Raw genomic sequence first — 26,982 nt, 5'->3', positions numbered from 1 at the left:
CATGAGTTGTAAAGAATCCTTGAAAGTGAGTCTGTAGATCATAGTTCGGAGTTGTTATGAATGAAGCCTGATGGTTGTAGGATAATAACTGTTCCTGAATCTGCTGGTGTGGGACCTAAGACGGATAGCGGCGCGACGGCCACTTCGGTGATGATGTCTGTTATCTGTCAAGTAGGGGACAGGCAAAATTCTGTTTCGATGGAGACAGACGTGAGAGTGCGGAGGAACATCCGGAAAACTTCTGAAATGCCCGCTTCACTGCCGCTGTTACTGAGTGGTAACTGGAATCTCCGGAGCTGAAGGCCCTGAAATCCTCGGCTTTGCGTGTTTCAGCGGCCGGGGAGAGGTCGAAGGTGCCTGGCAGAGGATGGCGCTCGGGAGGCTGTATCGGAGGGGCTGGTCGGAAGCTCGGAGTTTTTGGACGGATGGACTCAGTGTCGGCTGTGTTCGGCTGCTTTCAAGGTATCGGCAAGTTGACGGTGCCTGGAGGTTTATGGCAGGGAGTTTCTCCCTTTTGCTGCCTGCTATCGGGGACTCGGGAGTCGATCGACTCGTGGACTTTTGAGACTTTATTTACCGTGCCCATGGTTTGTTCTTCATCAAATTATGGTATTGCTTTGCACTGCTGTAACTATATGTTATAATGATGTGGTTCTGTCAGTGTTAGTCTTTAGTTCTCTATGTGGCTGGACCAAGTGTTTTGCTGAACACTCTACTTTCAGTGGCCATCCTAACCTCTCATTAGCATTGTTGACGTTATTCCCAACAGGTACTTTCTCTTATCAGTATAGGCATTTAAAAAATAATTAGATGTGCATTACATATTTCTGATTTTGTAAATCGTAAAATTCCATAATTACACATGATGTGGGGTTTTCTAAGGTTAGGTCAGAAGTTCCTTGTTGACTCAGAGTTTGAGGAAAATGTATTCCGCCTACAGTCTTTATTCCTGTACTTGGCCTGTATGTTCCTAACACTGTGTGGTGAGTGGGATGTGATGTGAAGAGATATTGCTTAAGGTAGGAAGTGTTCTAATTCTTACTTTGTGGGTTCAGGCGGCATCATTTGATGCTGGTGATAGCTTGTTTTGTTTTGTTGCTGCTCTTGTTTCCTCATATGTTGTTCTGCTGAGCATTGTGGGCATGCTATGTGGGCGCCGGAATGTGTGACACAACTTGCGCGCTGCCCGCAGCGCATCCTTGGGGGTACTGGTTGTTAACACAAACCACACAATTCACTGTATGTTTCAAGGATCAACTTATTCACCATACACATTTACATGTATTCAGGATTTGCTGTGGCGTGTTAGTGTGACATGCACAATAAAAAATAGTCACCAATAATAAAGATGTGAAGAATTAAAAAAATTTTAGAAGTATGCATATGGAATTAAATGTGCATAAATTCGATGCATATTTGAAAAATAAATCTGAATCTGAATGAAAATCTTCTGGTCTGTATTTAAATAAATATATCAGCCAATCAGAACAAATATGTCAACGCACTCTGAAATTATAATCGTTTATGACCTTTCATATGAGTAATAATTATGTTGTAATCTCCATTGCCTAGTTCTGATTTTATACTGCTGATGCATGGTAAACATTGACACAAAGCAAAATAGAAAGAAAACATCATTGTGTTCACTTTTGAGCAAGATCAATTTAATAAAGAATAACACCAAGCCAGTTTGGTTATGGGAATTTTGCAAGGTACAGAAGCTTCATGGTTGAAGCCCTAATATTGTGTCTGGTGACATCTGCCTTCCATAATGTTTGTGTGCAAACCAGAAGCAAAGTAACCCTGAATAACCAAAATGCAAAATGCCTCTATGCCTGTCAGCATTTACATAGAAATGCACATGACTTTACCCAGTGCCAAAGCTTAATGTGAGTCTAAGACAGCTCACTGTCTGAGACTCAAGTTGAGCTTTGGCACTGGGTAAAGTCATGTGCATTTCTGACAGGCATGGAGGCCTGGATCCCTTTAGATGAGTTGCTGATAAATAGAACAATATTGCCAGCATTTAAGCAGATTCTCTTCATACCAGACATCATGGGCGATAAAATTCCCTATAAAAAGACTTCTAAAAAAGGAATAAATTCTCTAACTAGCAGCGGCTTTATTGCCACATCAATGAATGTACCAATGATTTGCTACTGTTTTGCTTGCACTGGAGCCAGGCAGTCTGATGAGTAAATCCCAAATAATGATATTACTATTTTGCATGTTTCTTTCACATTTATGTTGAATAGCACAAACAAGAGTCCACAACGAGTTTCTTGAGTGTCTTCATGGAGCTGGATGGGATTGGCCCAAGAAGTCAGAAAATTAGTACCCTGTTACTAACCCAATAAAATGAATGGGAAAACAGAAAATGTCTCTGCTGAGCACACTCATATGCATCTGTGAGAGAACTCCTGCTTGGGTGGAATTTTATGATGTTATTTAATTAAACTGGAAAATTCAGCAAATGGAGGCTTAAACTGTAAAGAGGGGAATTCATTAACAGAGCCACCAGCTTCTCTTTTGCGTCACCATTCTGTTTTAATGATATTTGTGACTTCCATGCAACTTTTCAAATGACTAAAAACCTTTAAAAGCAAGAGCCAAGAAACTCAATTATTGTCTTTTTTTTCAGCATTAACTGCACAAAAATTGTTTTTACCTGGAGCACATTGTACCAGTGATCATGTCAGGATGAACTATCATTCATTGTGAAATTAGACAAGGCACTTTAGTTTGTGATGTATGCTCATGTGGTTGATGATTTCCTGGTACCACACACAGATATATTAATGTTCATGTAACACCCAATTCTGGCCTTCTTGACATATACTAGAGCTCAAGTGGTATTCTGTAACTGCCACAGAACTGAGTTAGTAAAACTAGGAACATTCTATGTTACTGTGTTACTCTCCTTGCTATGTGAAGTGTCGCTCCACTAGTACTAGGAGAACTGGATGGGCTTCCTTCAAAATTGCTGTATGGTCAAACAAATCACAAGGTCAAAAGAATATGCATAAACCACCTGGCAATGTTTTCTCCAGTACCTAGCAACTAATGTACTAATACAGTGAATGCTTCAATAGTTTCACTACTGGAACATGCCACAACCGGAAATATTGTTATTGCCATAACTTGCTAACCAGGATTGGTCAGAACCTGCAGAGCCACGCCTGTCAGTGATAGCTCCTACTGCCAGATTTGACAGAGGCCATTAAATCACATCCTTCCAGGACCTCCCTAATGAACAATGTACTTGTAGGCTCAGGTTTTCCAAGGTTCTGAATGTGGAGATAGATAAGATGCTGTAGGGAGGTCTTTAGCCACATACTTTTGCCTGGGAGGCTATCTCTATGGAGATCATAGTCAGATGCACTCTCAGCTTCCCTGGCACAGTGTCTTTCCAAGAGGCCATGAATAAGCTCTGTTACATCTCACCAAGCTTCTTGCTCCTGGAGAAATCAGTTAAAGCATTATAATTTCAGTGAGGAAAATTTGGCATCTTGAGCACTGGAATTTGCCAGCATTCTCTCTTTTTTTGTAATATAATTTTTATTGAGTTTTCAAAAAGAATACATGAAAAGATAAAATCTACCCTCCCCCCTCCCCTTAACTCTCCCCCCCAATATATAGTCCTACCTAAAAGGAAAGAAAAGAGAAAAAAAAAGAAAAGAGCCACCTGGGTATTGGAAGGTTTTCACATGCTCCATGGGATTCAAAATAAATTTGGTATAATTATTCGTTACTTTCCCCAAGGGACCAAGGTCTTTATCGGAGCACTTAAATATGCCATCCTATCTTTTGTAAATAAGGGCGCCAAATATTCAAAAATGTTACATATTTATCTCTTAAATTATAAGTAATTTTTTCGAGTGGAATAGAACTAGCCATTTCATTATTCCAACGATCCATACTTAAATACGAATCAGATTTCCAAGTAACTGCTATAGTCTTCTTAGCTACTGCCATTGCAATTTTTATAAATTCTTTCTGATATTTATTCAATTTAAGTTTCGGTTTTATCCCTTCAATATCACCTAATAGAAATAATACAGGGTTATGTGGAAGTTGAGTTCCAGTAATTTGTTCCAATAAGACTCTTAAATTTATCCAAAAGGGTTGAATTTTAAAACAAGACCAAGTAGAATGTAAAAAAGTACCAATTTCTTGATTACACCGAAAACATTTAATCGGATAAATTTGAATTTAATCTATTTATTTTTTGTGGTGTAATATATAATTGGTGTAAAAAATTATATTGTACTAATCTAAGTCGAACGTTTATTGTATTTGTCATGCTGTCAAGACAGAGTCTTGACCAATTTGTTTCATCAATATTAATATTCAGATCTGTTTCCCATTTTTGCTTTGACTTATGGGTTCCTTGTTTAATTGTCTGTTCTTGAATCAAATTATACATACAAGAAATAAATTTTTTAATTTTCCCTTTTTGAATTAAAATTTCAATTTCATTAGGTTTTGGCAAAAACATTGTTTGACCCAGCTTACCTTTTAAATAAGCCCTTAATTAAAAGTAACAAAAGAAAGTATTATTTGATATTTTATATTTATCCTTTAATTGTTCAAATGACATCAATATACCTCGTTCAAAACAATCTCCTATAAATTTAATCCCTTTTTGGTACCAATTATATAAAAGCTGATTGTCCATTGTAAAAGGAATAAGTCTGTTTTGGAACAAAGGTCTCCTTGCTAACAGAGATTTCTGTGTTTCATTATCAACATTTATCTTATTCCATAGATCAATCAAATGTGTTAATATAGGAGATTCTTTCTTTTCCCGTATCCATTTAGATTCCCATTTATATATAAAATCTTCAGGTCTATTTTCTCCTATCTTGCCTAATTCTATTTTAATCCATGCTGGTTTTCGATCATCGAAGAAAGATGCAATAAGCATTCTCATGAATGCAGGCAGCCATACAGTTTCCCAATGGGGCTCCCATTTAGAACCAAGAACCTCCCAACAACAGGAAAGATTCCCATTCTTCCAACTGAGAAATTCCTCATGCTCAATACCACGTTTCCAGAGAACACATATGATACCTTCATCCTCAGAGAGACTAGCTGGCAACTATTTTCATTGGCCAGCTTTGCACCGAAGGCTTGATCCTGAATTATATGGACTTTTCTCTTTTTCCTCGGATCCTTAACTCAGTGTGCTCACCAGCCAAGGCGGCTGAATGCAGCTGCTTTGAGTGCCCACAAGTCCAAGAATGAGCATGGTGACTGCCATTCATATTTCCCAAATTTCCTAAATATTCTCATTCTCTTCCTAAATCTCCCTATCATCCTTTGATTCACTACTTATAGCTTACCTCCTGGTCTAAGCTTTTCACCATTTCCAATAATATAATTTTGTTTATCTGTATACTGTAGAGTAATATACAGTACACTCACTGACCACCTTATTAGGTACCTCCTGCATTTAATAGAGTAACCATAGAGTGTATGTTTATGGTCTTCTGCTGGTGTAGCACAGCCCCTTCAAGGTTCAATGTGTTATGTGTTCAGGGTTGCTTCTGCAATCCAATGTTTGTAGCGCATGGTTATTTGAGATCCTGTCGCCTTCCGTAAAATGGTAAGACCATGACGTGGCTGTATTCTGAGGCTGTGCCTTCTGGTTCTAGACTCCCCCACCATAGGAAACATCCTCTCCACATCCACTTTAACTGGGCCTTTCGATGTTGAATAGATTTCAATGATATTCCCTCCCCCATTCTTCTAAACTCCAGCGTGGTAAAGGGCAAGAGCTATCAATTGCTCCTTATACAATTAGCCTTTCATTCCTGGAATCACTCTCATTAAACTCTTTTGAACCCTCCCCAATGTCAGCACATCTCTTCTTAAATAAGGGACCCTAAATTGCTCACAATATACCAGTCAGCTTGAACCAGTCTGGCCATTCTCTTCTGACCTCTCTCATTAACAAAGCATTTTCACCTACAGAATTGCTGCTCGCTGTATGTTTTTTGGTTTTTGTACCATTCTCTGTAAAGAGACTGTTGAGACTGTTGTGTGTGAAAATCCCAGGAGATCATTAACTTCTGAGATACTCAAACCACCCTGTGTGGCACCAACAATCATTCCATGGTCAAAGTCACTTAGTTCACATTTCTTCCCCATCCTGATGTTTGGTCTGAACAACAACTGAACCTCTTTACCATACTGTATCTGCGTGCTTTTATGCATTGAGTTGCTGCCACATGATTGGTTGCTTAGATACTTGCATTAAAAAGGTGTACCTAATAAAGTGACCACTGAGTGTATAGGTATACAAAATTATGATGGGTATAGACAGGATGCATTCAGGCAGGCTTTTCCCCTTAGGTTGGATGAACTAGAACTAGAGGTTTAGGGTGAAAGATGAAATACTTAAGAGAAATCCAAGGGTACACTTCTTTACTCAGAGGATGGTGCGAGTGTGGAACTAGCTTCCAGTGGAAATCGTAAATTCCAGTAGAGATTTGGGTAGATACATGATGGGAGGTATATGGAGAGATATGGTCCACATAATCTAGATGGGCTGAAGGACTTGTTTCTCTGCTATAGTACTCTTATGACTCTGTGACTCTCTATTCTTTTCTGCCTTAGTGTCTAATTTTTCCTGGTTGTGCTCTTGGAGAGCTCTTGTTTAAACACCTATGTAAAAGTGGGCATTTGTGAATGTACCTACAGCAGATGCAATCTCACTGGCTCTGCACTCGGTTCTCAATCACCTGGACAATAGCAATACCTAGTGCAGGCTGCTGATTATTGATTACAACTCAGCATACAACACAATCATTCCCTCTGTTCTCATCAACAAGCTTCAAAACCTGAGCTTCTGTATCTCCCTCTGCAACCGTTTTTGTTGACTTCCTCACTGGGAGACCACAGTTAGTGTGGATCAGAAACAACATCTCCTCCTCACTGACAATCAACACTGGCACTCCTCAAGGATACGAGCTTAGTCTGTTGGCTCTATTCTCTCTGCACCCACGATCGTGTGGGCAGGCAGAGTTCAAACACCATCTACAAATTTGCTGTCAACACAACTATTGTCGGTAGAATTTCAGGTGGCGACGAGGAGGCATTTGGAGCGAGATCAATCAGCTAGTTGAGTGGTGTCGCAACAACAACCTTGCACTCAGTGTCAGTAAGACCAAGGAATTGATTGTGGACATCAGGGAGGGGAAGTCAAGGGAACACACACCAATCGTTATCGAGGGATCAGCAGTGGAAAGGGTGAGCAGTTTCGGGTTCCTGGGTCAACATCTCTGAAGATCTATGCTGGGTCTAACATATTGATAAAATAACAAGAAGGCTCAACAGCAGCTAAACTCGGTATGTCACCAAAAACTCTTACAAATGTCTTCAGATGTCCCATGGAGAGCATTCTAACTGGTATGGTGGGGCCACTGCACAGGATCGGAAAAAGTTTCAGCAAGTTGTAAACTCAGCCAGCTCCACCATTGAGGACACCTTGAAAAGGTGACATCCATCATTAAAAAGACAACTATCACAAAGGACATGCCTTTTTCTCATTGTTACCATCAAGGATGGGGTACAGAAGCCTGAAGACATGCACTCAAGTTTCGGGAACAGCTATTTCCTCTCCGCCATCAGATTTCTGAATGGACAATCAACCCATGAATACTACCTCAGTATTTTTTCCTCTCTCTTTGCATTACTTATTTAATTCAATTTTTAATATATATTTCTTATTGTAATTTATAGTTTAAAAAATATTATGTATTGCACAGTACTGCTGCTGCAAAATAATAAATTTCACAATATATGCCAGTGATATTAAACCTGATTCTGATTATGAAGATAAAGTTACATCTCTATAAATCCATTCACTGTCTCAGATGATCAGAATGCTGTTTCTAGCCATGGCTAGAAACATTTTACAAACATAGCCATTATTGAAATAAAGAAAATTGAAAAATACAATATCTATCCTGTAGGTAGGTGACCAGGATTGCAAACTATGCTCTAAATGTGGCCTCACTTATGTCTCCTACAACTTCAAAATAATATCCCAACTCCAGTACTTAGTCAGTGCCCTGATTTATGAAAGCCAATGTGTCAAAAGCTCTCTTGACGACCATTCACAGGGAGAACAACTGCAGCTCTTTCTGTGACTTGCAGGTGAAATCCAAAATTCCTGGAACCATTCCAGTAAATCCTTTCTGAACCCTCTCCAGGCATTACTTTAAAGGCTTTGAAATACTCTGGTGCAGGTTTATCTGATGCTGCCTGCTGCTGTAAGCAATGTGGTGAATCAGTGAAATCATTGCCGCAGACAGCTGTGGAGGCTACGTCATTGAGTATATTTAAAGCGGAGGTTGATAGGTACTTGTTTAGTAAGGGTGTCAAAGATTATGGGGAGATGGAAGGGTGATGCAAGTAAGGAAGGCAAATGCCATGTTAGCATTGTTTTTTTGGAGGGATATAAAAGCAAGGATGTAATGTTGAGGCCTTACAAGGCATTGGTCAGACCGCATTTGGAGTATTGTGAGCAGTTTTGGGGCACTTATCCAAGAAAGGATGCACTGGCATTGCAACAGGAATTCTGCAGATGCTGGAAATTCAAGCAACACACATCAAAGTTGCTGGTGAACGCAGCAGGCCAAGCAGCATCTGTAGGAAGAGGTGCAGTCGACGTTTCAGGCTGAGACCCTTCGTCAGGACTAACTGAAGGAAGAGTGAGTAAGGGATTTGAAAGTTGGAGGGGGAGGGGGAGATCCAAAATGATAGGAGAAGACAGGAGGCGGAGGGATAGTCCTTATGTACTTATATACTTCCATCCCCCATCAGGAAGGTCTCAAAGCTCTACGCTTCTTTTTGGATTCCAGACCTAATCAGTTCCCCTCTACCACCACTCTGCTCCGTCTAGCGGAATTAGTCCTTACTCTTAATAATTTCTCCTTTGGCTCCTCCCACTTCCTCCAAACTAAAGGTGTAGCTATGGGCACCCGTATGGGTCCTAGCTATGCCTGCCTTTTTGTTGGCTTTGTGGAACAATCTATGTTCCGTGCCTATTCTGGTATCTGTCCCCCACTTTTCCTTCGCTACATCGACGACTGCATTGGCGCTGCTTCCTGCACGCATGCAGAACTCGTTGACTTTATTAACTTTGCCTCCAACTTTCACCCTGCCCTCAAGTTTACCTGGTCCATTTCCGACACCTCCCTCCCCTTTCTAGATCTTTCTGTCTCTGTCTCTGGAGACAGCTTATCCACTGATGTCTGCTATAAGCCTATTGACTCTCACAGCTATCTGGACTATTCCTCTTCTCACCCTGTCTCTTGCAAAAACGCCATCCCCTTCTCGCAATTCCTCCGTCTCCGCCGCATCTGCTCTCAGGATGAGGCTTTTCATTCTAGGACGAGGGAGATGTCTTCCTTTTTTAAAGAAAGGGGCTTCCCTTCCTCCACTATCAACTCTGCTCTTAAACGCATCTCCCCCATTTCACGTACATCTGCTCTCACTCCATCCTCCCACCACCCCACTAGGAATAGGGTTCCCCTGGTCCTCACCTACCACCCCACCAGGCTCCGGGTCCAACATATTATTCTCCGTAACTTCCGCCACCTCCAACGGGATCCCACCACTAAGCACATCTTTCCCTCCCCCGCCCTGCATTCCGCAGGGATCGCTCCCTACACAACTCCCTTGTCCATTCGTCCCCCCCATTGCTCCCCACTGATCTCCCTCCTGGCACTTATCCGTGTAAGTGGAACAAGTGCTACACATGCCCTTACACTTCCTCCCTTACCACCATTCAGGGCCCCAAACAGTCCTTCCAGGTGAGACAACACTTCACCTGTGAGTCGACTGGTGTGATATACTGCGTCCGGTGCTCCCGATGTGGCCTTTTATATATTGGCGAGACCTGACGCAGACTGGGAGACCGCTTTGCTGAACATCTACGCTCTGTCCGCCAGAGAAAGCAGGATCTCCCAGTGGCCACACATTTTAATTCCACATCCCATTCCCATTCTGACATGTCTATCCACGGCCTCCTCTACTGTAAAGATGAAGCCACACTCAGGTTGGAGGAACAACATCTTATATTCCGTCTGGGTAGCCTCCAACCTGATGGCATGAACATCGACTTCTCTAACTTCCGCTAGGCCCCACCGCCCCCTCGTACCCCATCTGTTACTTATTTTTATGCACACATTCTTTCTCTCACTCTCCTTTTTCTCCCTCTGTCCCTCTGAATATACCTCTTGCCCATCCTCTGGGTCCCCCCCCCTTGTCTTTCTTCCCGGACCTCCTGTCCCATGATCCTCTCGTATCCCCTTTTGCCTATCACCTGTCCAGCTCTCGGCTCCATCCCTCCCCCTCCTGTCTTCTCCTATCATTTTGGATCTCCCCCTCCCCCTCCAACTTTCAAATCCCTTACTCACTCTTCCTTCAGTTAGTCCTGATGAAGGGTCTCGGCCTGAGACGTCGACTGCACCTCTTCCTACAGATGCTGCCTGGCCTGCTGCGTTCACCAGCAACTTTTATATGTGTTGCACTGGCATTGCAGAGGGTTCAGAGAATGTTCACAAAAATGATCCCAGGAAAGAAATGGTGATTGGATGAGGAACATTTGATGGTCCTCTGTATTTGCTAGAGTTTAGAAAAATGAGGGGGAATCTCATTAAAACCTATTGGATATTGAAAGGCCAAGACGGAGTGGATGTGGAGAGGATGTTTCCTACAGTGGGTGAGACTGGAACCAGAGTGCACAGCCTCAGAATAGGTGAACACCCATTTAGAACAGAGATGAGGAGGAATTTCTTTAGCCAGAGTGAAATAAATCTGTGGAATTCATTGCCACGGATGCTGTAGAGGCCAAGTTATTGAGTATATTTAAAGGAGAGGTTGATAGGTTCTTGATTAGTAAGGGTGTCAAAGGTTATAGGGAGAAGTTAGGAGAATGAGGTTAAGAGGGATAATAAATCAGCCATGATGGAATGGGGGAGGAGACTCAATGGACTGTATGTCTATGATCTTATGGATTGTGAATGGATTCAACCTAAGACCATAAGACACAGGAGCAGAATTAGGCCATTTGGCCCATTGAGTCTGCTCTGTCATTCAATCATGGCTGATCCTTTTTTCCCCTCCTCAGCCCCACTCCCTGGCCTTCTCCCCATAACCTTTGATGCCATGTCCAATCAAGAACCTATCAATCTCTGCCTTAAACATACCCAATGGCCTGGCCTGTGGTATCAAATTCCACAATACACCACCTTCTGGCTAAAGAAATTTCTCAGCATCTCCGTTTTAAATAGATGTCCCTCTGTCCCGAGGCTGTGCTCTCTTGTCCTAAACTCCCCACCATGGGAAACATCCCTCCAATACAATATGTAATCTTGGCCATTCAGCTCCTAACTACAACCATTCGTCAAGATCATCCACCTTATTTCTCATCCTCCACGCATTGAGATATAACACTTTGAATGCTGTATTTGCTATCCTTTTTGATTTTGCATCCCTAATGCACTGATACTCACCCTGCTGGCTGCAATTTTGTCCTATCATCTGCCTGCCCTTCCTGACACTCTGACTGCACACTATCTTTGCTTTTTTACCATCCGTCCTATCCTTAGTCCCTTCACTCTTGTTCGCAGCCCCCTGCCAGATTAGATTAAAGCCTCCCCAACAGCTCTAACAAACCTGCCCGCGAGAATGTTGGTCCCCCTCGGGTTCAGGTGTACAACTTGTCCCTTTTGTACAGGTCATACCTCTCCCAGAAGAGATCCCAGTGATCCAAAAACATGAAGCCCTGCCCCCTGCACCATCTTCTCAGCCACGCATTTATCTGCCAGATCATCCTGTTTCTACCCGCAGTGGTATGTGCACAGGTAGCAATCTAGAAATTACTACGCTGGAGGTCCTGCTTCTTCGCTTTCTACTTTGCTCTCTAAATTCTCTCTTCAGGACCTCATTGATTTTCCTTCCTATGACACTGGTACCAATATGTACCAAGACAGCTGGCTGTTCCCCCTCTCCCTCCAAAATGCATTCAAGGGGGCGATTGATGTAAAATGCATCACCCCATTAAGGCACTGCCATTTGTCCATATCAAATGGCCTCCACACTAAGCTTGATTCGATTGCCATAAATTGGGGAGCTTCTCTCTTCATGTGTAGGACTTGAACTAGATATCAGAAAAGTCATACCAATGGTATTATCAAAAATGTGACCGTTTCAGTCAGTTACTTGGGAACCTCTGCTCTAAAGGGTTTTCTTTCTGAATTGCGTGGAATTCGAAGCCTGGAGACTGGAGGGCGGAGGCCAGTCCTGGAATTGGTGGACTGTCCATGTGTGTGGCTAGATGGCAGGGAGGAAAGGGGCTTGTTTTGCTGTTGCTGTTTTATTGCTTGTTATGTCCTGATTTGTTGTGTTCCGTGTTGTTCGTGTCGAGCACTGTGGGCGTGCAGTGTTGGTGCCGGAATGCGTGGTGACACTTGCAGACAGGCCCCAGCACATCCCTAGATTGTGTTGGTTACTAACACAAACATTGCATTTCACTGTATGTTTTCATTATCATAGTCCTGATGAAGGATCTCAGCCCGAAACGATGACCGTTTAGTCTCTTCCATAGGATACTGCCTGACCTGCTGAGTTCCTCCTGCATTTTGTGTGTGTTGCTTGGATTTCCAGCATCTGCAGATGTTTTCTTGTTTGTCACTGTACGTTCTGGTGTACATGAAATAAATAAATCTGAACTTGATTTGCATTTTCCATAACAATAGTAAGTGGTTCTGCCACCATTGCAATTAACAAGAGGGCAGTAAGAGAAATGTAAGTTTGTGATCTCTGCAGTAAAGAGGTGGTTGGAGAACTAATCAGAGCATTCATCATATAAAACAGTTACACGAGGGCTGTGTTTTAAACACTCCTCTTAAGGATCTTTGATGTATTCAATGAGTCCTTTGGGGGATTTCATTTCCTTAACACATTTATGTTAAATTCATGTCTCCGCTCTTCTAAAATAAAGATGTTAATGATTGTGTTAAAATAGCGTAGACAGGAAGTTAATGTGAACACATTATCAGTGTGTTAAAATTAGAACACAGAGGAAATTAAACCCATTGCTTTACAAGCATTCAGTAGTTACAAGTCAAAAATTTGGCAAGCAGGAAGGGAAACTTTCCAGTCGCATGCCCAGGCTGTGGGATGGATGGGCTGCTGTGAGCTATGCACTTGCAATATATTAGGAACAGCTGATCCCCCTTGTTCTTCCTGGCATCAACGAACACATTCAGTACAAACTCCTGGTTTTTTACGCCGAGCTCCTTGCTGGCTGCGGGCAGGAAATCCAGCACAGCTGTGTGATTCTGAAACGGTGAACTCAGATTCCTCACTGCACAGAATTAGAATGTGAACAACCATTCTGCTGCCCACCGAGATTCAGATGTGATTTTCACCTCCAGGAAGGCGCTGAAAGGAGGGCGTCAGGGGAGAGTACCCTGCACCGCAACGGGAAGAGATGCCACAAGGTTTCAATTAAACAGCGGAACAAGCCCGAGGGGCTGAATGGTCTCTTCCTGTGTTCCTACACTGCGGCAGGCTACACTTCCTAACCACAATTTTTGTCTATCCTTTTGTGTAAAGTTGAGACTATAAAATCAAACTGCCCATTTTTTTTTTGTTTCCTGATGGTACAGGGTGTGGTACAGGGCTGGATGTGCTGTATGTGCTTTTTCTATTTCCTGTATCTCGGCGCTGATATCCAGCTCACAGGGGAAAGCTGTGGAGTGCATTAATTCTGACTAGGATGGGAATCACAAAACTTTAAGCCAGTAGTGTTTTTGAAGAGGCAAATCTGCAAATCGTGGAGCTTAAGGGAACGGGAGAGGGTGAAGATGAGGATCTCCTTCAAGTTGAGGACTACTATCACACATCTCCCTCGATATTCTTCTTGAGTACACTGTCTCTTTCACCTGTTCACTTCCTCCCCTTTTCTCTCTCAGCACACTGACATGCTATCATGGGCTGAGCTGGGAACAGGCATTGAGAATTTGCCCAGGGGATCGTTAAATCAATTTACATTTGTGAATGCGTGTAAGCACTGCACTCACTGCATTATGCCACTATATTGTTCACAGTGAGGTGCCACAAACAGCAACAAGTAACTGACCCATACTGGAGATAAACCTGTTTCATTGATAGTGGCTGAGAGATAATTCTTTAGCTGGATGTTAAGAAATCTCACCTGCCTTTTTTGAGCAGTATCACAATAATTTTGACTATTACCATGGGTACAGTCAATTTAGCCCAGTTAAATTTTTCTGCTCTTCAGTTGGATCAAGGCCCTGCACTGGACAGCACATTGTTTTGAAAGTATTGCTTCCTCAGAATTTTTTTTTTTGGTTATGATAAACTGCTTGAAGTTGAACACAAACTACTTGTATCAGGTAGGAATTTGGAGAAACAAGGAATTAACTTACTGAATACAATGTGTTTAATTGCATAACAGTGCAGCTGCTTTGCAATAGTTGAACTAAGCTAAAAATTTTTGTTGATGAATTTTGTTTTGTACTAGTGTCTGAGGCTTCTCGCTTAAGTGTCCAACAATAATCAGCCAGCATTGATGGATTCCAGTGGACCTGGTACCATTTCTCCATGACCACAATGTCCTGGTGAAACCTTTCACCATGCTTGTCACTGACAGCACTAAGATTTGCAGGGAAGAAGTCTAAATAGGAATGCAGAAAATGAATCTTTAGTGACATGTTGCACTTCATGGTTTTGTATGCTTGAAGCATGTTGTCTACCATCTGCAAGTAGGTTGGTGCTCTGTAGTTGCCAAGAAAATTTTTAACAACATCCTTCAATGCTTTCCATGCGATTTTCTCTGGTCCCACTAGAAGTTCTTTGACTTGCCTGTCATTGATGACCTGTTAGATTTGTGGACCAACAGAAATGCCTTCCCTAATCTTGGCATCAGCTATTGTGGGAAACATCTGTCTCAAATATTGAAATCCTTCATGGAAACTTTTGTGCCTGGTGACAGCAGATTCCATCATTGCAGTCTTGAACCCAGTAACTCTGCTTTTGCCTTTGACAGACCCAGGTCTCTGCCAGGTCAATTAACTCAAGATTGAGTTATCGGACGAAGCTCACTTGACATAAAGGTTTCAAAATCTGTATCAGTATCAGTGTCATTTTCCATTCCTGGCTCGAGCATCATGGCATCTTTGTTTGCCTCTTCTTGGCTCCGTGTCTCTGGTGGCTTGGTACTGGAAGACTCTCGTCATGCGACACAGGTCTCATGGCTGAAGGGAGATTGGGGTATTCAAAGGATTTCTTGTTTTTAGCGGAGAAACTAGACACATTGGTCGGACAGAAGTAGCAATCTGCCACATGATCCTTCTACTCTTGTCATATCATTGGGACAGCAAACGGTATTGACTTCCAGGTATCTCTGAGCCAAGCTCTAAGATCGACAGTGCATGTTGTACAACAAACGTGAGGAGCCCAGGCTTTGTCTTGGTCGCCAATTTTACACCCAAAGATGGAGCATGACTCCTCTCATAGGCTTTCTTAATAAGTGGAGTCATGCTCCATCTCTGAGATTTAAGCATATCCTCGCCATAAATGTAACATTGTGGCTGTTGCAACATTGGCGAGACATTTTGCTATCACAAATACAGCTGAAAATACAATTACATTAGTATAATGAGTACTCACAATATGCTATGTGCATAGAGCATGCGTGTCATCATGATCGCAAACAGATATACATGTAAATGCAATGCATAGAACGGTGTGTGTGTGTGTGTGTGTGTGTGTGTGTGTGTGTGTGTGTGATGCTCTTATAACCTTTCTAAATGTCCTGCCATGCAAGATCTGCCCTGCCTAAGCATGCCCAGGCATATCTGGACAAGATAAAAAATATTTCAGCTTACCTCGTGGGCAATATTTTAATTGACTTGAATTATGAATTAAAATAACAAATGTTCGCAATTTTAAAAAAGTGGTGTGTGATAGGGAACTTTCATGCTGATTTTCATGATCAGCAGCCCAAAATGCATAATATACACCCAAAAGCATTCAGGAAGTAAAATCTTTGTTGTCCAGTGTTTTTAATTCAATTGCATTTTCCTGTCTTTGTTCCACACGTGTAATAATACAAGAAATAGAAGCAGGAGTCAGCTCTCCGTGCCTGCTGTGCTTTTCTTTAATGTCAAAATTGCTCACCTGCATTAACCCTATATCCCTTGACTCCCTGCGTATATAAAAATATATTGAGTGATCCCTTACATAACATATATCTGTGATCTAAATTTGCAGTGTTTCAATTGACTTGTTAATATCTGTGTGGTGAAGTTTTCCAGATCCCTAATACTTTAGGGTAAACCTTTAAGATTATTACTGCTTGTTCTGGAATTTACAATCAGATGAAAGGGGCTCTGTATTAAAACCCTGCATCTTTATAGATGTGTCTGAATCAGAAGTGCATTTCACAAAACATTGCATCTGCAGCACACACCTCTGAGTCACAGAAGTCCTTCCATTCTGGATCTAATCAGATTACTCCTCTGAAAAATCTGAGCCCCAGTCAGCACAATTTTCCAGCTTCAAGCTGGGCAGCAGATAAAAAAGCTTCTTAATATAGGAGACAGAACTCAGTGTGTCATAGCTGTAATAAGCATAGATTAGATCACTGCCTCATAGAAAAATACCCCAGGAAAGTTTTTGTGAGAACATAATCCCTCCCTTCAACCCACCAGCAAAGATGCAGGTTGGAGGAGCAACACCTCATATTCCATTTGGGAGGCCTCCAACCTAATGACATGAACAACGATTTCTCCAACTTCTGATAATTTCTTCCCCCTCTCCATTCTCCATTCCCCATTTTGGTTCCTTCCCTTCTACTCGCTGCCCATCACCTCCTCCTTCCCTTTCTCCCATGGTCCACTATCCAGTCCTATCAGATTCCTCTATCTCTTTTATCTATCCTCTCTCAGCTTATCACTTCATCCCCTCTGCCCCATCCACCCATCTGCCCCCTCACCTGGTCTCACCTATCACCTGCCAGCTTGTGTCCTTCCCTTCCCTCATCTTCTTATTCTGTTCCTTCCTCCTTTCTATTCCCGATGAAGGGTCTCAGCCTGAAACATTGGCTATTTATTCCATTGATGCTGCCTGACCAGAGCTAACTGTGGAGTTTTCAAATTCACTCTGTGGTTGTAATGGCTTGAAAATCATAGGAAGCACAGCAACCTACTGATAGCCATGACAGGAGCATCAAGGATCACTAAGGCAGGCACTGGGCAAACTACATACAAATCAAGGTCCAATGACTTACATTGAGAACCACAGTTTGGACTCAGCTACCTGGCAAATGTAATTATGTTGGTGACAACTTTCCCTCTATGTCTAAAAGATCTGAGTTCTTCTCAAGGGTTTGAGCACTGAAGGCAATGCTAGCACCCCAGGTTCATACAGGGTGCTAGCTTTCATACGGTGTAGATACTAGAATCCCTGAATGAATGTAATAACTTTCAACCAGAGATCATTTTACTTCCCAATATTGTATGGATAGAGGGCTGGATATCTGTTGTTGCTTTGTCTTCTGTCTGTCTTGCTGATGTCTGGGGGCCAAAGTCTGAAGTTTGAAGATCAAAAGTGGACAGGCCTGAAGGAGCCACAAGGATCCAGGTCAGAGATCCGTGCGAGTCCAGGAGTTGAAGCGTGAAGGGCAATCCTGCGATTAGCACCTTGGGGTGAATTCTAAAGTTGGAGGCTTGATGTCTGCGAGTCTCAGGATCTGTGGAGGCCCAAGGGCAGCCTGTTCTGGGGTGGAAAGCCTGTCTGGGTGTGTGAGTGGGTGGGAGCTGTGAGAAGGGGCTTGGTTTGCTGTGGTCTTGTTTTGTTTTGTTGTTGTTGTTGTTTCTTCTGTTGCTTGTGGGATATTGTGGACATGCTATGTTGGCGCTGGAAGGTGTAGTACCCTTGGGTGTGCTGGTTGTTAATGCAAATGATGCATTTACTGTATGTTTCGATGTACATGTGATGATCCTCAGGACTCACATCACCACCTTCAGGAACAATTATTCCCCCTCAACCAACAGGCTCATGTACCAAAGGGGATAAAACTTCACTTGTCCCATCATTGAAATGTTCTCACAACCAATGGACTCACTTTCAAGGACTCTTCATCTCATGTTGATGATATATTTTTGCTTATTTACTTATTATTATTACTTCTTTCTTTCTGTGTTCGCACATTTTCTACACTGGTTGAACATCCAAGTTGGTGTGGTCTTCCATTGATTCTATTATGGGTATTGTTCTATTATGGATTTCTGAGTATACTGCCTGAAAATAAATCTCAGGGGTGTATATAGTGACATATATGCACTTTGATACAAAATTTACTTTGAACTTTAAATAAATCTGAATCTGAATCTGAATGTCTTCCATCTGTTTCCCAAGTTGAATCAGGTTACACTGATTCAGCACCATTGAGCTTGTAGAACGTCACCAAGTTCAGCAACATCTTGATTTTACGAGTGATGATGTTTTCAAATGCATCCATGGCTTTGTACGTCCTCTATACTCTCTTCATGCCCTGGAGCCCTTTGCAACCTCTATACTCCATAGATCTTGGGCACTTATGCGCCTCCGATTGTAATCGCTCCTCCTTTGATATTCATCATCAGCATCTGGAGCTCAGGAATTTCCTCTCTGAACCCCTTCTCCTGTCTTCCTCCATCGCTTTAAGCTTTTACTTAAACCTTATCACTCTGATCAATCTTTTGATTACCTGCCCGAATAACTCTCTGTATTTTGTCACCAGTTTTTTTTATTTATAATGTTGCGGTTAAGTGCTTTGATATTTTAAAGCAGTTGCTGTTTTCTTTCTCTCAGGTAATCCCTTCAGACTGAGGATAACTTGTTCCCATTCTAGCTTTGTCAGCTCTGTTGTGGTTAACAAGGTAACGCAGGAATCGCAGAATCTTCCACACAAGGGGGACAGAAGGTGGCTGAGAAGTTGGATGGTGGCTAGTTTGCGGGATGACGCTTCTGTGTGCTTTCGGTGTTGGGCCCAGCACGTAAATGCAATTACGAAGTAGGCATGGCAGCACCTCCACTTCCTTAGGAGTTTGCGAAGATTTGGCATGACATCTAAAACTTTGACAAACTTCTATAGAAGTGTGGTGGAGAGCATATTGACTGGCTGCATTACAGCCTGGCATGGAAACACCTCGAATGGAAAATCCTACAAAAAATAATGGATACAGTCCAGTCCATCACATATAAAGCCCGCCCCACCATTGAACACATCTACAGAAAGCATTGTTGCAGGAAAGTAACATCCATCACTGGGACATCCACCACCCAGGTCATGTTATCTTCATGGTGTTGCCTTTAGGAAGAAGGTACAAGAGCCTCAGGACTCACACTCACAGTTTCAGGAACAGTTATTTCCCCTCAATCATCCGGTTCAAAAGTTCAAAGGTTCAAATATTCATTTATTATCAAAGTATACAACTTTGAAATTCTTCTTCTTTGGTTATCCATGAAAGCAAGAAAGAAAAGAAAGGCAGCACGATCATCAAATCCCAAATCCCCCCTCGCAGAACAAAAAGTGAACAAGAACCAGAGCAGGCACATCAACCCCAAATCCACCCTCCCCACAGAAAAATAATGAACAAAAATGGAACAGGCCCATCAACCCCCAAATCCACCCTCCCCACACAAAAATAATGAACAAAAATGGAACAGGCCCATCAACCCCCAAATCTCTCCTCTTGCACAAAAAAAAGAGAACAAAATGGAACAGGAATACCAACCGCCAAATCCCCCACCCTGCACAAAAAAAAAACGAGAAAGATTGGGCAAAATATAAAAAACCATAAGACTGAAAAAAAGTCCATAGTCCAAGTCCATATCCAAAATGCAAAAAACTTGGGTAACCTTCTCCAAGCACAGCAGCAGGTTCTCCCCTGTCCAGTAGCAGGGCGGTCCCCTGCGATCAAAAGGCAGTCTCCCTTCTTCGGTAGTCGAGTAATCCCACCAGTGATCAAAAGGCACTCTCCCCCTCCGCTAGCAGAATGATCACCCAGCGGTCAAAAGCCAGTCTCCCCTCTCTGATAGCAGAGTGATCCCACCAGCGATCAAAAGGCAGTCTCCCCCTTCGGTAGCAGAGTGATCTCACCAGCAATCAAAAGGCAGTCTCCCCTCTCTGGTAGCAGAGTGATTCCACCGGCGATCAAAAGATTGGCAGCTGGCACTCACCTTCCGCATTCGCCTCTATATTTTAATCTCCCTTGTCGCTTTAATCGGCACACAATGGAAGCTTTAATCAGCAAAATGGAGTCAAATGTTGGCTTGCACCCCATCCCAAAGCCTCCTACCAAGAGGTTCATGCCTGCTGCTACTGCCTTCTAGAATCCTCTCAGAGACTGCAGGGCGCTAGAATACCCAGACAATCTCCAATCAGCAGATCATGGGTTCTTGAACAAAAGCGGATAACTTCACTTGCCCCATCATTGAAATGTTCCCGTAACCTTTTCATTTTTAAGTTATTTTCAAGGACTGTTCATCTTATGTTGTTGATATTTATTTCTTATTTATTTATTTATCTATTTATTTTTGTCTTTTGTACACTGGCTGAACGCCCAACTTAGTGCAGTTTTTCATTGATTCTATTATGGTTATTATTCTATTATGGATTTATTGAGTGTGCCCACAAGAAAATGAATCTCAGATTTGTATCTGGTGAAAAATATGTAAATATGATAATAAATTTACTTTGAACTTTGACTCAAGGTTCTCAATGCATCCCAAGATCTCCTTCTCCACTCTGAGCAGACATGAGCCAGTGGTATTGTTGCACTTCCTCAGAAAACTTAGAGCACTTCCTTGAATCTCAGAATCAGGTGTATCATCACTGACATATGTTGTGAAATTGGTTGTTTAGTGGCAGCATGTAAATGACATAAAAATTACAGTAAATTACAGTGTGAGGGGATCCAGGAGTGCCCCTATTAACTGTTTGAAGTGAGACAAAGAGAGTTATTTACCACCGATATGTTGCTTTTGAAAAGAGAGAGAGAGAGAGAGATGAAGATTAACGGTTGGACTGTCACTTTGCAGACAAAGGAAGGAGGGATTCTTTGAATGACAGGTGATGCACAGCCTGGAGAAATAAATGGGAGGTCAGATGATACAGACCTAGGACACGTGATCTGGACACTGAATGAGCATTGTTGTGCCGCAGAGAAAGTGGGTTTTGGAGGATCAATCAGGCGGATCGATCCAAATTGCTATTCCTACGTAGGAGAAGGGGTTGACTGGTGGGGAGTTGTCTATGGGTCCACCCTTGCCGGGGTGATAGCTCCACCACAGGAAAACCGGTCCCCCTGGTTAAAGTCACAGTCGGTGACTTGTAAAGGATTTCAGAGGACGACAAAGAAGATCGACAGCATCAGCTCATCTGAGGACTCAATTCTCTCTCTCTCTCTCTCTCTCTCTCCATCACTACTCAACTAAATACCACGAACTGAACTGAACTGAACTTTACTCAACATCGCAAGACTGTATCTTTTTACCCCTAGACTTAAAGAAGCTTGGTTTTCATACATATCTATTCCACACTTACTTTTATATATAATCATTGCTAACCTGTTTGATTTATGTACATTTATATTACATAACAATACTGGACTCCAAAGTGGTTTCTATTTCTGCTGGTTTCTTTATCCCCGTCACGGGGTACATGACAACAGTAAGAAACAAAATTAAATAAGTAATGCAAAAGAAGAAAAGTAGTTTTCACAGGCTCATGGATCGTTCAGCAATCTGATGACAGAGGGGAAGAAACTTTTCCTAAACTGTTGAGTGGGCGTATGTTTTTCCTCCCTGATGGTAGCAGTGAGAAGAGGGCTTGTCCCAGATGTTGGGGTCTTTAATGATGGATGGTGCTACTTGAGGCACCACCTTTGAAAATGTCCTCGATAGTGGGGAGGCTCGTGTCCATGGTGAAGCTGTCTGAGTCTACAAACCTCTGCAGCTTCATTTGATCCTGTGCACTGGAGCGTCCCTACCAGGCAGTGATGCAACCAGTCGGAATGCTCTCTAGGGTACATCAGTGCAAATTTGCAAGGGTCTTTGGTGACATGCCATCTCTCCTCAAGCTCTTAATGAAGTATAGATGCTGGCATGGCTCTCTGCTGGTTTTCTCTGTTTGATGATCTCTTTCATGACAGAGGTCTTAGAATATTTTGGGCATGATCTATCCAACATAGCTGTTGGAGAATGACTAGGGACTCTGTGCTGGGAATGTTGATCTGGGAAGATGCACTGACATTGTTTAGTCAATGAATCCATAATAGAATAATAACCATAATATAATCAATGTAAGACCACACCAGCTCGTCATTCAACCAGTGTGAAAAGACAACAAAACTGTGCAAATACAATAAGAAAGAGATCATTAATAAATAAACAAAGAAACAGAGAAACAAACAAATAAATAAATAAATCAGTATCAAGAACTTAAGATGAAGCATCTTGAAAGTGAGTCCATAGGTTGTTGGAACATTTCAGTGACGGGCCAAGTGAAGTTGAGCGGAGGTATCCCCTTTTGTTAAGGAGCCTGATGGTTGAAGGATAATAACTGTTCCTGAACTGGTGGTGTGAGTCCTGAGGCTCCTGGTATCTTCTTCCTGATGGCAGCAGTGAGAAGAGAGCATGACATGGATGGTGGGGGTCTCTGATGACGGATGATACTTTCCTGTGACAATGCTCCATGTAGATGTGCTCAATGGTGGGGAAGGCTTTACCCGTGATGGACTGGGCTATTTCCACAATTTTTTGCTGGATTTTCTGATCAAGGGCATTGGCGTTTCCATACTAGCCTGCGATGCAGCCAGTCAATATACTTTCTACTGCACATTTATAAAAGTTTGTCAGAGTTTTAGATGTCGTGCTGAATCTTTGCGAGCTTCTAAGGAAGCAGAGGCGCTGCCGTGCTTTCTTTGTAATTGTTCTTTGCATTTACGTGCTGGGCCCAGGACAAGTCCTTCAAAATAATAGCACTCATTATTTAAAGTTGCTGATCTTCCACTGAGGGCTGCCTCATGGACCTCTGGTTTCCTCCCGCTCAAGTCACTGATCTGCTCCTGGGCCTTGCTGGTATCGTGTGAGAGGTTGTGTTTATGGCACCACTCAGGCAGATCTTCAGTCTCCCTCCTATATGCTCATTTGCCAACACCTTTGATTTGACCTCCAAAAGTGGTGTCGTCAGCAAACTTGGAATATGGTATTGGAGCTGTGCTTAGTGTTACGTACCCCGTAACTGGGTTGCCAAACCAGCAGAAATGGATCACTCAGTTGGAGTCTGGATTACTAGAACTAAGATAGTTTTATTAAAGAAATAAGCAACACAGTAATCGAAAGGATAATAAATGCAACAGTTCATCAATGATAAACACACATGTGCACAGAATTAAGATAACAGGATCAATCAAGCTCTATCGTTGTCTGGGGTAAATGACCAATTTCAAAGTGACACAAAGTTCAATCCAATTTAGTTCAGTTCACAGTAATCGTTGCCATGGCGATGGACAACGTGGGGGGGGAGGGAGAGAGAGAACGAGAACGACTGATCATTCAGAACGGCTTCCACTCACAGACCGGCGATATTGCTCACAAGCAGCTTTCGGGCAAGTCCTTTGTGATGTCACCTGAGGTCACCGACTGTGACCCCTCCTCCAGATGCGGTCGATCCTCTGCAGTGAACCCGGCACCCAAGCGAGGGTGGACACACACCGGGTTCCCGCTGATCGTACCTTTCCACCCTGTGCGTTTATGGCCCGGTACTTCCCACCGACTTGTGAGAGGTGCGCCGCTTCCAGGGTCTCGTTACCTCGGGTGTCGTGTGTGTGCTGCCTTAGCGAACCTGTCCCTTTTTATCCCCCTGCTGGGGTATCGCCTGTCCATCACTTCAAACAGTTCAGGGTTCAAAGGGGGAGTCGCTCTAGACAGCTCTCTCTCCCGTCCCTTCATTACACATCTCCAGATCACCTGTCCATCACTTCAAACAGTTCAGGGTTCAAAGGGGGAGCCGCTCTAGACAGCTCTCTCTCCCGTCCCTTCATTACACATCTCCAGATGCTGTTTCATTGTGTTCCTTATCTCTCCCTCCCCTGAGGACAGGTGGCAGACCAACTGCTGATGCCACTGATGCTAGCCCAGGCCAGCAAACATCTTAATTTATGTGTATTCTCGTCACACTTCCCCCCTTTAAGGATTTTTACCGGGGTAAAAATTACAAACATGAGTACATTATTTGATACACACAAATATACATCTTTATCAGCTATTTGGCTAACACAGCGAGTTTGAAGTTGTCAACACCTTGACAGACAGTCATCACATTTTCTGTTCCTTTTATATGTGTTATTAATAATCCCTTAGACCAGGCTCCAACTCAGCAAACTTTATAGTGGCCAAAAACACTGATGAATTGCGATCAATGTAACCTCTCATTTGGTTTTGTCCCGGACTACAATAACAAGGGTCGTCCGATTCCGACTTAGTTTTCTCTTGCAAGGGCTTAGTAGGAGGGGGAGGGGTAGTGACCGCAGAGTTATTGCAAAACTTCCTACAGTACCCCACCATCTCCCAGAGCCTTCTGAGGGCCCTCTTGTCTGTCGGGGTTGGGAGGTCAGCGATAGCCTGCACTGTAGCTTGCATCGCTGCCAGCTGCCCCTGTGTCACCACAATTCCCAGGTAAGTGACCTTCGCGTGGCTGAACTCATTTTTTTCAAGGTTCACTATCAAGCTGGCTTCAGACAGCCGTATTAAATTGCCAATACACACCTCTGTGTTCATTAGCCCTTTAGTCACTGAATTACTCATTATATATGGATGTTGTTTACTAGGCTAGCCTATTGTAACAGACACCACCCAACGTCCCAGTTCTTTGCATCGCCTAGGGACAATCAAACACACGGGTGCGAGTCATTTAATTACTTCTCCTAAAGAGCCGCTTTGTTCGGGGATTAAGGGAGAGACCTTATCAGTAGACCTGGCCAAAACAATAGCCTTCTCCCATCTGATCGATCCCATACTAATCTTTTCAAAATGGTTTTTTTCTCTTATCAGGGGGCCCCTAGCTTCATTGATTTCCACGCTAACACCGACTAGGTTTGTTAGCATATCAAAAGCCTGTGACCGTCTCAGTTCGCATCGGTCATGATCAATAACATCCTTCCCCTTGGGCAGCCGGTAAACCTCTTTCATGATTCCACCAACTGTTTCCTCCAGCACCGCAAAATGTCCACCGGGGGGTACCTCGTGGGCCATGTTAAAAACCTCATCCCCATAACTCTTTTGCACCACCCCCCATTCCTCATCTGCGGGCACGGTACTTGGTCTCCCTTTCTTCCTTAGCACTTCCTCCTCCGCACAATAGCCTACTAGTTCCCTTGTCAAGTCTGTGTCAGAGAGAGCTGTCTCTGCCGAAACCATCAGCCCCTCGTCTCGCTCCCGCGTCTGCACAAATTCTTTCCTGGCTACTGCTACGTCTGTCCCAGCTCCCTCACTACACTCCTCCTTTTCATTTTCTACCCCCTTCTCGTACAAGGTTGGCAGAAACGCTTCAGCTAAATTTACCACCGCAGCTAAATTCACTACCGCAGCCCCATGATGAACCTGTGAGTCCATGGGCGGGGCCTCACTGCTGGCAGGCTGACCTGTCAATCTCATGACTGGGAACACGATTCCCCTGGCGATGTCATTACCAAGCAAGACTTCCACGCCTTTCATTGATAATTCGGACCTCACCCCGATCGTGACTAGTCCAGAGACCAGGTTGCTTTGTAAGTGTATCTGGTGCAAAGGGACTGACTCTGTCCCTTCCCCAACACCTTTGACCTTGATCTCCCCAGTCCGGGTCTCTGAGTTAAACTCTAATACACTCTTCAGTATTAGTGACTGACACGCTCCCGTGTCTCTCCAGATCCGCACTGGGACTGGTTTTAACCCTTCCTTCACTGACACCAATCCGGCCGAGATAAACCTCTCGCGCCCTTCCTGAACTTTGGCAGACCTGTCCTTCCCTAGCGGTTCACTTAACAGCTCGATACAGCCAGTCAAAATCGCTGTCTTTCCTTTTCCCGTCTCCTTCTTTGGTGCAAAGCACCTGGACGCAAAGTGTCCGACTTTCCCGCAATTATAACAGACGACCCCAGGAGACTTCCTGCCAGACTGCTCCCGGTCTACCTTATCCTTCTCACTAGTCCCCAGCTTACTTTCTGACTTTTCCGGCGGACTCTCCCCGCCATCCTGACTACCCTTCTGGTAGCCTTTACTCGGGGCAAACTTCATTTTATGCATCAACGCATACTCATCCGTTAACTTAGCAGTTGCGGCTAACGTGGCTGCCTCCTTCTCATCTAGGTAGGGTCTCATACCCTCAGGGACACAACCTTTAAACTGCTCAATCAGGATCATCTGCAGCAGTCTGTCATAATCCCCCTCTACCCACTTTGAGGTGTACCAACGCTCACAATATGTCTGCATCTCACGGGCAAACTCTAAATACGTGCGGTCCCACTGCTTCCTCGCATTCCGGAACCTCTGCCAGTATGCCTACGGGACCAACTCATAAATCCTGAGGATGGCCTCTTTCACCACCTCATACCTCTGGGCATCTTCCGCGGACAAAGCAGAGTAAGCTTCTTGGGCTTTCCCTTTCAGTACACTCTGAAGTAAAACAGCCCACTTATCCCTCGGCCAGTCCTGACTTATAACCACTTTTTCGAAATGGAAGAAGTACCGATCCACGTCGGTATCGTCAAATGGGGGAACCAGCCTAACCTCCTGGGTCGCCTGGAACCCTCCACCTTGGTTCGGCACGAGCCCCTGCTCTGCCCTTAACCTTAACTTCTCCAGCTCGAATTCCCTTTCCCTCTGTTTCTCCAACTGCCTCTCTTCTCG

The sequence above is a fragment of the Mobula hypostoma genome, chromosome 6, assembly GCF_963921235.1.
Source record: "Mobula hypostoma chromosome 6, sMobHyp1.1, whole genome shotgun sequence".
Classification (NCBI taxonomy): Eukaryota; Metazoa; Chordata; class Chondrichthyes; order Myliobatiformes; family Myliobatidae; genus Mobula; species Mobula hypostoma.
This window is presented reverse-complemented; position numbering follows the sequence as displayed.